Source organism: Notamacropus eugenii, chromosome 4 (genome assembly GCF_028372415.1).
Source record: "Notamacropus eugenii isolate mMacEug1 chromosome 4, mMacEug1.pri_v2, whole genome shotgun sequence".
NCBI lineage: Eukaryota > Metazoa > Chordata > Mammalia > Diprotodontia > Macropodidae > Notamacropus > Notamacropus eugenii.
The window spans coordinates 68,366,525-68,376,742 of NC_092875.1; the positions used below are offsets into that span (position 1 = coordinate 68,366,525).

The 10,218-nt window shown below is 50.5% G+C and overlaps 1 protein-coding gene across 2 annotated transcripts in view; it reads right to left on the reverse strand.

The window, feature by feature from the left end:
* FCHO1 (FCH and mu domain containing endocytic adaptor 1) overlaps positions 1-5,840 on the reverse strand; it is a 57,394-nt gene extending 51,554 nt beyond the window's left edge. For both annotated transcript variants that reach the window (XM_072601693.1, XM_072601691.1), the window contains exon 1: positions 5,734-5,840. The gene's annotated coding sequence lies outside the window, so the exon portion shown is untranslated. The remainder of the gene's footprint in view (positions 1-5,733) is intronic.
* Positions 5,841-10,218: the final 4,378 nt, after the last annotated feature.

Here is a 10,218-nt window from a genome sequence, read left to right on the forward strand (position 1 = left end):
AGCTCCTACTATACGCTTAGCATACAACTATTATGTCATTTGGCCCTCATAACAACGCTACAAGGTAGGTGCTATTATTATCTCCATGTTACAGATGAGAAAACTGAGGCAGACAGTGGTAAAGTGACTTGCTTAGGTTCACACAGTAAGAGTCTAAGGTCACATTTGAACTCGGGTCATCCTGACTCCAAGCCCAGTGCACTATCCACAGGGCCACCTCCCTGCCTCAGAAGTCATCTAGTCCTCACTTTCCAGAGAAGGATACTATGGTCTGGAGGTGAAGTGACTGACCCACAGTCACACAGAGCCTAGGAGCTCCATACCACCAGTAGTGTCTACCCTGGTTCTGTCCCTGAACCCCACCCCCATCTATAAAATGGGGATAATAACCCCTGCCTGGCCTCACTGCCAGGGTGACTTTGAGTCTCAGATGAGATGATGGACCACGGAAAGTGCTTTGTCCTCCTAGGATACAACATCAGTGGGATCATTAAACTCTTAGGCATCTAGGACTCTGAAGGAGTCACACTCCAAAGCCAGCTTCCCTTCCTTGGAGGATCACAGGCTTCAGAGAAGACTGGAAAGAGAATCCAGTCCAGCCCCATGTCTGACCTGAATCCCTCATGCTTCAGATGAAACCTGGGTCTTCTCTCCCGGGTCCCCGGCAAAGCAAGGCCCATGTTCCACAACTTCTCCTTCCCAAGCCTGGGGTAGAGGGAACCAGAAGCCTCTGGGAAAGTCCCAGGAACAGTGCTGCCCTGGATAGGTACCAGCTCAGCAGAACTGAGCAAGAGGGGATGCTCTGGCTGGGCCCCTGGGTCAGGGAGTTCATGAAAGTACATAAATGTTCATGGGCCATGACAGAGGTCGGGGGCCTAGCAGGGCCTAGGAGAGATGGTTAGAGGGCCTACTCTGCCCTTTCCTCCTGGGGACAGAATGAGGGAGGATTTACACTGAAACTGTCTGCCCCAGACACAGCTATTTCCACAGCGTTCGTCCCATCAGCGTCTCAGTTCCCTGAAGGCAGAGCCTGTGTTTTTGTCCTTCTTTGTACCTAGCCCAGTGCTTAGCACGTAGAAATTCCTTAATTAATGCTTGTTAACAGATACAGGAAAGAACTGGGCAGTGTTCATAGAACCACAGAAAGCAGAATATCAGAGTCAGCCTTGGGGACACGGAACATAAAGTGTCAGGGCTGGAAAGGACTTTAAAACATAGAACGCAGAAGGTAAGAACTGCAGCTGCAGAACATCCAAGCTGAAGAGTTCCCAAAAACAGAGACTCCAAGAATAACTCACAGGGTAAAAAGGGGTTCAGAGAACACAGGTCGTGGGGCTACTGCTTTGAAACTGTGTCACTTCACCTGCTGGATTCAGCTTCCTTATCTGTAAAACGGGAATAATCATTTTTGCAGTGAAAGTGAAGTGAGACAATAAGATGAGCATGGAAATATGTTCATTCCTTAACAACGTACAGGAGAAGTGAGGCTGGTGACCTGCACAGCCCTCACTCACTCAAAGCAAAGTCAAGTGCAAGTCATGTCGTTATTTCTCTGATGGCTCGGTCTTCTTCAGCAAGGAAGGACGAACACACGAAACCTATATCAAATTGTTTGCCATCTTGGGCAGGGGTGGTAAGGGAGATAATCTGGAGCTCAAACACTTTTTTTAATGAATATTGAAAATTGTCTTTACATGGAATTGGAAGAAAATAAAATACTATTTAAAAAGAAAGCAAGAAAGAGAATCGAGAGAATCAGGAAAGCTGTAGACAGTCAAACTTCCGTGGGCACTAAGGCTTTTAGGCTACTCTGGATACAATGTTAACAAGGACTGCAATAATGTAAGGAAGATCCAAGATTTAGGGCTGTAAGGAACCTCTGAAGCCATCTAGGCCAAGCTCTGAATTTTACAGGTGAGGAAGCTGATCCCTGGGGAAGTTAAGTCACACAGTTATTAGCAAATGTCCAAGGAGGGATTTGAACTCAGGTCCTCCAATTCCTGAGCCGATGCCCCTTCCACTGGAATATTAAAACATAATTATGATGATCAGAACTGCCCCCTGGGTAATCATAATGAGCAGCTTGAGCCCAACCTTCAAAGAGCTGAAAGAATATGCTTCTTTCTTCACTGTAGAATTAGGGGACTATGAGTGTGGAAAGCTGCGCCCACTGTTGGGCCTGCTTAGTTTTGCTGACTTTTGGCTTGGGGGCTGGTTCTGTTTTTTGAGGATTTTGTTTTTTTGGTATAGTAGATAGAGAGGCAACTTCAAAGCCAGGAAGATCCAAGTTCAAATCCTGCATCTGACCTATACTGGCTAAGCATTTAACTGCTCAATGCTCTGGGCAACTCTCTAGGATTGATTTGTAGAAGGAAAAAATATTTTTTTTAAGGTGCTGACCTGCATCAATAGAGGGAATTTCTCCAAAGGGAGTTCCCTATACCAATCGGATCACTGGTTCAAAACCCATCTCTCTCCTTTTGTTATAAGGGATGGCTCACTGGGTGGGGAAGGGAGGAGAGACATATTGGGAAATGAAATTATGTAAAAACAGGAGATAGAGATACAAATTTTAAAAGGCAAAAAAAAAAAAAAAAAAAAAAGAATAGTTGCCCAGCCTCTTCTACTATGTTGGGATAAGAAAAATCCTTCATAAAGTTTCAAAGCTATAGAAGGCCACATAAGGGTTACTGTGTTACTGTATGCCCCAAGATCTCTCCAGCTCCCCCCACCCCACCCGGAGACAGGGACTGTTGGAGAGGGTAAGGCTAGGGAGAGGAGGGGAACAAGGGGTAGTGGCCAGCATAGGAGATTCAGGCAAGGGACGCCTAAGGGCAGGGGAACCCCAAGGGCACAAGCCTCAGCCTCCCAAGACTGGTGATTGTCCCTTCCGCACTTGTCCTGAATTCGGATCAGGGCTCTACAGAAGGAGTTCACTGCAAGGGAGTATTATCAAAAAAAAGGGGGAAACTTCAAGTAATAAACTGTTTGGGGTTCCAATGGGTGGTGAATAATTGTACTTCCCTTCCCCTAGAAGAGAATATGCCTCTTCCTGAGGCAGTCCCAGGAAGAGATGGGTCAGAACAGACCTCCAAGATTCTGGAAAAGTCACAACTGCCCAGTATTTCCCTCGCTAGCCACTCCGATTATGTTTGCAAGATTCCATGTTTGCAAGGTTGAGGTCCCCAGAACCGAACCAGAAACGGCACAAGCTTCTTCCACTGCCCTAAACAATGACCCAGAGCCAGGTAGTCTGGGATTTGTCTGGCCGCACCATTCCCAGGGATAATGATGCTCGAGGTCAGGTGGGAGGGAGGCAGGAGCTATCCAGCTTTGCCGGATCGGGAAAACAGCCATACTTTAGAGGGGGGAGGTGCATGCCAACCACACCCAGAGGCCAAACCTGCTCCCAGGCTTGGGTGCATAGCCTCCTCAAGGCATAGACCTGGTATGTGGGTCAGGAAACACCCTATGGGGGTGAGGATGTCGGCCAGCAAGTTCCCCCTCCCACAACCCAGGTGGGGTTAGGTGAGGGCTGGAATCTCTCTTGCCTCATCTGCCAGTCAGAGAATGTAAGGGTCCTTAAAATGTCACAACTGGACTGGGATGTTAGAACATGGAATATCAGAGTGGAGACAAAATGTCAGAGGTGGGAGGGCCTTAGAATTTGGAATGTCAGAGCTGAGAGAGGTCTTTAGAATATGGAATATCAGAGCTGAGAGGGCCTTAGAATATGGAATGTCAAAGCTGAGAGAGGCCTTAGAATATGGAATATAAGAGCTGAGAAGGACCTTGGAACAAAGAAGAGACTTTAGAATACAGGATGTCAGAGCTAGGAGGGTTCTAGCCCTCATTTTACAGAGACTGACAGCTCACATTTTTCTTGTATTTTAAGGTTTATAAAATACTATTCTCAAAACAACTTTAAAGTGTCGGTAGCTGAAATATATGTATGTATATGTTTGTATGTATGTGTGCGTGTATATCATAGTCTTATGAGACTTAGGACTCACAGATCATTTGCCCAACACCTCCATTTTAAAAAAGGAAAGAGACCCAAAGAAATGACTTCTCCAAAGCCACACTGACTGTGAGTGAGACAATCACCTCCATTTGCTAGAGATGGTCAGGCTCAGGCCCATCTTCCTGAATTCAAATCTGGCCTCAGACACTTACTAGACCCTGGACAAGTCACTTAACCCCATTTGCCTCAGTTTCTTCATCTGTAAAATGAACTAAAGAAGGAAATGGCTAAATTGCTCAAGTATCTTTACCAAGAAAACTCCAAAATGGGGTCACGGAGAGGCAGATACGATAGAATAACAAGCCCATGCCCAGGGAGGGGAAGCATTTGTCCAAGGTCACACAGCTCTTAGTATATATCTGTGCTAGATTTCGTCTAGTAGTCTTTAACATAATGACTTTTATAAGTATTGACCTCACAGTAATATATTATTAGTGCAAGGACTATGAGCCCTATTTTACAGACATGGAATTAAGGCTCAGAGAGGGGAAATAAACACATCAGAAGGGGACTTGAGACTAGAACCCATGTCTCCGGAGCTCTTGGCCCTGAGCTTGGAGGTGGAGGTGGCCATGGAGAAGAAACACTATGGCTGTTGAACCTGTCAGGGCTGAGGCCCCAGATGCCCTCCGAGTAAGACTGGGTGATTCTCAGAAGACAGAGGTAACAAACCCAACTTCTGTCTATCCCAAGGGGATAGATGCTAAATGGGGGTGGTGTAGAGCACGCCACAAATCCTAAACCCTAATCAGCCAAGCTATTCTCTCACCCCGATCACCCCCCAAGCTTGGGCTCAAGCCAGATGCTCACTACCAGGTCTGCCCTGGGAGAAAGGCAGGTTCTTGGGAGGATCTGCTGCACGAGAGCGTGCACGCGCGCGCGCACACACACACACACACACACACACACACACACACACACACACCCATGGCATCTTCCTCCTCCTCCTCCTCCTCGTCCTCCTCCTCTCCCCCAGAGCTGCTGGGTACAGCTGCCAAGTCGGTGAACAGAATAAGATCTGATTTTTATTTTAATCCCTGGATCAGATGCTCCGCTGAAGCTGACACACAGCGGACACGGACCCCGCGCCAGCCTGCCAATCCCTCGGCCCCAGCAGGGATGCCCCCAGCCTCAAGGGCAGTAGCAGCCCAGTCTCAGGCCTGGGGGGGCTGACCCTCGCACCCCCGGGCCAAAGCCGGGCCTCCGCACTGCCCAGGTTCCGCTCCCTAACACGCCGCCCTGGGGGCTCGCGCAGGCCCCGCTGTCTCCTTGAGCAGGAGGGCAGACGGCTGACGGCCCCTTTGCCCATCGGTCTGGCAGCCTCCCGGGCGGGGATCTGGGTGGGCGCGAGGGGGATAGGTACCGGAGGGTGGGGTCGGCCCTCCTCAGGGAGAAGGGCGGCGATGGCCGCTCCCGGGCAGGGACGAGAAGCTATTGTTGGGGGGATGGAGAGAAGGGGCTTCAGGAGGGGGATGGAGAGAAGGGGCGACGCTCCTGCTGGCAGGGTCGGGCCGGCGGGCACAACGGCGGGGCCGGGGATGGCAGGTCACGGCTGGGGAGGGGGCGCCGCTGCAGGAGCGGGGTACGGGGGGCGGGGTGCGGAGCCGGGACACCGGGACCGGCGGGGCGCGAGCCGTGCAGGAGAGGAGGTCGCAGCGAGAGAAGGCACCCGGGCGCCCTCCAGACCCGCGGAGTCAGCGGCCACTCACCTCCCTGAGGCCCTCGCAGCGTCCTCCTCCAGCCGGCGCAGCCACCTGCGGCTCGGGGCCCGCCGACGCCGACACTGACACCCGAGCGCGCCGGGCATCGGAGCCCCGCCCCTCTCTGGCCCCGCCCACAGGCGGGCGGAGCCCACGCAGCCTCCCCCTCCACCCCTTCGCGCGGAGCCGAGGACCCAGCTCGGGAGGGGGCGGAGCTGCCCGACACTCCCCCGCGATTGGTACGTTTTGAGCGTCGGCTCTCGTAGCTTCATCTTCCGATTGGCTGAGCTCAAGAAGGCGGTCTGTCTCCCTTGGAGACACTGGAAACGATTTGCATACCTTAAAGAGATCGCTCTTTCAAAAAAATGATGCCCAAGGGCCAGCCCCTTCCCCAAAATTTGAGATTGTGAGAATTACGGCTGCGGCTGGGAAAGCGAATAACCATCCCTCCCGCTCCGGATCCCGAAGCAGAGGTCCAGGGGTATTCTCCATCTCCCCAAGACACTTTTTCAGGGCCATTTCCCCACAAGCAGCTCTTCCACAATGGGAGGTCTGCCTCCTACGGCAGTGAGCAGCCCCTCCCTGGAGGTGTAAAAATGGAGGCTGGATGACCTCCTCAAGGATGCTGAGAACAGGGAACTTGGGGTGGGAGGGGGCTAGGATGCCTCGGAAACTCTGGGCACCATCATCCATCCGCAGGGAAGACAGCAGAAAAACCCTGGACCAGAGCCTCTGCCTTCGACTGTGCCATCCCTTACCTCCTCTGGACCTCAGCTTCCCCATTTTCAAAAAGTCTGGTCTCGGCCATGTCAGGTTTTGTCTTGAGGGCCCTCCTATATACAAAGGCAGTGAGAGTGACCCCCAACCTTGTACGGGTGAGATCACCTTTTTACTTCAAAGAAAGCCATCTAGGTAGCACAATGCTTGACTGGGAGTCGAGATTCCCAGTTCAAATCCAGCCAAAGATCCTTATTAGCTGTGTGACCCTGGGCAAATCACTAGCCTGTCTGCCTAAGCTTCTTCATCGTTGTAAAATGGAAATGGCACATGCATCTCCAGGTTGTGAGGATGATAACGTCATGAAGCAGTTGTGTTGAAAATGTATCTTGTTCTGGTACCCCCAGCCACCCATCTAGTTACTATAGTAAGTTTTTAAGTAGCTAGCAATAGATTGCAAATGGGGGAACCAATGGTCTCATAAATTAGGAGTGCATGGGAGCCGCTGGGAACTGCCTCATAAATTGACTAAGGCTACTTTCTGAGAATGTGAAACGTAGGGGAAGCCAGCTAGGCCTGAATGCAATGGCCCCTGGGTCCAGCTAACTGCCCCTGGTCTGGAAGCTTCAGATAAGCTGGGGTCAAAACAAGCAAAACGCTCAGCTAACGAATTAAGCTGAAGGTGTTGCTGATTACTTTGAGACAATGTGGGTGTTAATAAACTACACCAAAATTGCACGGATATGAGTTAGTCCACCCCTTCCCCAACCCTAGAAAATGGGACCCCAATCTCCAGCCCCCTAGCACTCCTTCCACCTACTACAGGTCCATCCCGCCCGAGTCCCCACAACTCCAATCCAAGGTTACACAAGGGCCCCTCTCCCTCCCCAGGGCTCTTTCCCACCAGTCTACCTCCCTCCACAACTACACTTTATCACTTGCCTCACTACTCTCCATGTCTTGAAGCATTATTCTCCACCTGCTGCCATCATGGTCTTTCCTGGCAAGTATCCACAAAACTGGGCATGCCTGCTCTCCCCAACCCTCTCCAAGGGACCCCCTGGGGGCCCCATTCCTTTACTCATAAATTGGAAACATCAAGACTACGGTTTTATGCTACTTACAGCCACACCTAGAATCTACCATGAACAAGCATGGCGGAAAGCAAGGGTGGGCACCTGGATCTTGTGCCCCTTAGATTCTCCCTTATCTGGGGCACAATCAATCAATTAATATTTCCACAAATTAATAAAGTTATGCTATATAAACACTAATATTTTTAAAATATCAAAGTATAATTGAACTACTAGCAACTGTTGATTGAGAAAATATGACTAGATATAGACTTGCCCTGGAATAGTGTCAAGGTGCAAATATTGGGAAATACTTCATTTTTTTCTCAGCTCTGACACCCTTGTGTTCTAAGTTCCCTCCCAGTTTTGGCATTCTGGGATCTAAAAGCCTGGCAGGGGAACTCATGCAGCATCTTTTCAAGTCCATACCATGAACCACATCACTTGCCCCAATTTTCTTGAGAAGTACTCATGTGACTTTTGCTGAAGGCTAGCCTCCCTTTGCCTCATCTGCGGCTGCCCACCCATAGCTCCTGGTTTGGCCCTGGTGTGAAACAGGGTAAGTTGATGCCCTCTTGCCCATCTTGGCAGCCTTGCAAACACCTTCCTCCCTACATCTTTTCCAAACGAAAACTCCCCACACCCTCCAGTCGACACTCTGGTTACCCTCCTCTGGATTCTTTCCAATTTATCAATGCCTGCTCTAAAATATGAGATCTAGAATACTCTAGTGCAGATGTAGTCCAGCCAGGGCAGACTTTCCAACTCCAGGATTCTATGGATTCCATTTTTCTATGAGCTTATGGTTTCTTTCAATTTATAGACAAGGAAACTGAGGCCCAGAAAGCTGAAGAGATTTACCCAAATGGCAGACTCAGGATTTGAATCCAATTCTCTTCCAACTCTAAACCTCTCCTTCCTCTCCTCTAGGCCACTGCCTGAAGGTTCGCTCCCAGGATTGCCGAGGGCATCAGAACAGACAAACTTCAAACCCCAGTACCTTCTCCACGTCCTGCCCCACCTCCCAGACTCCTGGACCCAACCCAGGCTAGTTTATTTTTAGCTGGGAGCCCCAGATAGGATGGTGACCAGGCAGCTGTCAGGATTCCTGAGCAGTCCAGAACATCCTCTTCCCCTGCTTCCCCCAGGACCAGGAAGAGGCCCACCTAGGGTCCCAGAGCTACTGAAACAAAGTGACAGAGGCACAAAAATACAGGGGGCGAGGGAGAGGAACAAAGTGATCAGGGGCCATGATCAATACCTTCTTCATACCAAAGGATCTAGGGAGCAGGCATGGTTGGTGGGGTCCCAAAAGGCAGAATTAGAGTCAATGGGGAGTGAGGCAATTGGGATAGTTCTTTTTAGACATGGGGAAACTGAAGCCCAAAGATGGGTAGGGACTTGCCAAAGATCACAGAGCAACTGGAAACACAGCCAAACCTGGAATGTGAGTTTCCTGATTCCCTATTTTTCCACTACACCAAGATGAAGCCAAGAAACTCAGGTCTTAAGTCCTGGCCTGGCCCCTCTCCTGTCTCATGACTTTGGCTAAGTCTCTTTCCTCTCTCTATGCCTCAGTTTCCCCACCTGTAAAATGGGGAGAAAGACCCACTCTGCTTTGAGGACACAGATTGTGGCAGCAGGCCCAGTTTTTTTCAGGTTGTCATAGCAACACCTCCAATTCTCCTCCATCACCAACCTGGCATCTGGTGGGGTTGTTTCTGCCCCATGAGTTCCCGCTCCCTCCATCCCTCCACATAACCTAACAGTACTTTGGGGCCCTGAGCTCCCTGGAAGGAAGCTCCCCAGAGTGGGCCCAGGGCACACTGCTAGAATCCAGCTCAGCACACAGCTGGTCCTTCACCCAAAGAAACCACCGTACTCTTGAGGGAGGACGGGGAGTCTGGTGGGCAGCTGCCTGGCCTTGGATCAGATGACCTGCATTCAAATGCTGCCCATTGCCTAGATGGCCGTGGGTAACAGGACCTCAGCTCCTCATAAATGAGAATGACATCACCCCTCCTCACCTGGGGCTGCTGGGAGGCAGAAACATAAAGTCAGTACAGTATTTGGCAAACCTTGGGGAGGAAAGCTTTACATAGGCGTGGCTATTAGTAGTAGTATCTTATCAATAATGGTAATAGTCATCATCACTGCCTCTCTCAGCCTGTTTCCTCTTCCAGAAAGGGAGGGGGTTGGTTTAGATGACATTAAGGTGCCTCCCAGCTGGAAATCTAGAAGCCTGTGATCAAATACCAGTTCTGCCACGGCTCTCTGTGACCTTGGGTAAGTCACAACTTCTGTGGAGGTTAAGTGACTGAACTCCTGTCTTCTCTTCTCCAAAACAAGGAGGCTGCACTGCACCATTTCAATGTCCCCCCCCAGATCCAAATCCTGTGATCTTGAGGCCAGAGGGGAAAGTGGGGGCATGTGAGTTTGGTAACGGGTGAGGGAGAGAGGACAAGGAAGGAGAATGGAAGATGGTGAAGTTGGGGTGGGGGGAAGAAACTCAAGAGATGAAAAAGCCACCTGGACATGGAGTTGGGGGAGAACTAGACCTTCCTCTGCCCCCTCAATTCTACCCATGGTGCCAGAGGCAAAGCCGGCCACTCACTCCCCTGGTTTATTACAGCATCCTCCCCAACCCTGAAAAGGACCCCCCCCCCCAAAAAATTTAGCTTCAGCCCTGACCTTTTCTGCTGGA